Genomic DNA, 1,035 nt, shown 5'->3' with positions numbered 1-1,035 from the left:
TGGGGAGGAAATGTTCTCCGGAGAGGAGGCTGGAAGTGGTCCCTGTGCAGCCACAAAAGCGATTTGGAGCTGCAGCAGCTATTTTACAGCTACTTCAAAGGCTGCTTAATCCTGGTGCCGACCTAGAGAGGGCAGGTATTGCTCCCTGGCAAGGCTGGGTGTTTCCCCAGGGCTGCCAGCTCCTATCAGATCACACACCTGACTTCACATGCTGCCAGTTATGAGCCTGGCCTCAACCTCCTGTCCTCAGAAGACTGTTGTTGGGAGCGGGGGCTGAATTCCTGCTCATTGAACAGCGGCTCTGTGCTCACCCATACAGCCAGCAGAGCAAAAGAAATCACCTCTTACAGACAGCGTGAGCTGCTGAGTGGAAATAATACACAGATATCACAAGCTTTACCAGTGTCCTTCAGCCCTGGTTTGCTGGGATCTCTTTGCAAGTCAGACAGGTCTTCTTGGGTCACAGCTATTCAGCTTCACCCAGACCATCAGCAAAGTAATCCATTAGGACCAACAGGGAAGGATCTTCTTGTAAGCAATTCAAAGGCATGCCACATTTTCACAGGCAGCACTAAGAAACAGGGTGTGGCGTTTACAAAAGCGCATAAGATAACACTAAGGGATCAAAACTTAAGCCTACAGTCCCAGGAGCGTGGGATGTAACAGGTATAGCCGTTAACTCGCCAGTTTGCCAAGAAGTACAGGCAAATTAGTAGGAATCCCAGGGCTGTTCTTATACCTTCTCTACTTGGCATCCTCCTTCTGAGGGACAAAGCCACGGAGGCATTAGCACAGAACAAGAAGCTCCTCAAAATCTTCATAGCCACCTTTAAGAACATGATGCAGAACATCATGTTCGTCTCATCTTCTTCAGACTATCTTTTATCTCCTACTTCTGGCTAGCAAAGAAACACCCTGCTGGGGCCTGCACATGTGTGGCTTCTGTGTGGGTGCCCAATAGAGAAATAAGGGTTTTTTTGCCTTGGTCTGCTGCCCACACACAGGCTTTACATCCTCAAGTTTGCCAGATTGCAG

The sequence above is a fragment of the Strigops habroptila genome, chromosome 10, assembly GCF_004027225.2.
Source record: "Strigops habroptila isolate Jane chromosome 10, bStrHab1.2.pri, whole genome shotgun sequence".
Classification (NCBI taxonomy): domain Eukaryota; kingdom Metazoa; phylum Chordata; class Aves; order Psittaciformes; family Psittacidae; genus Strigops; species Strigops habroptila.
This window is presented reverse-complemented; position numbering follows the sequence as displayed.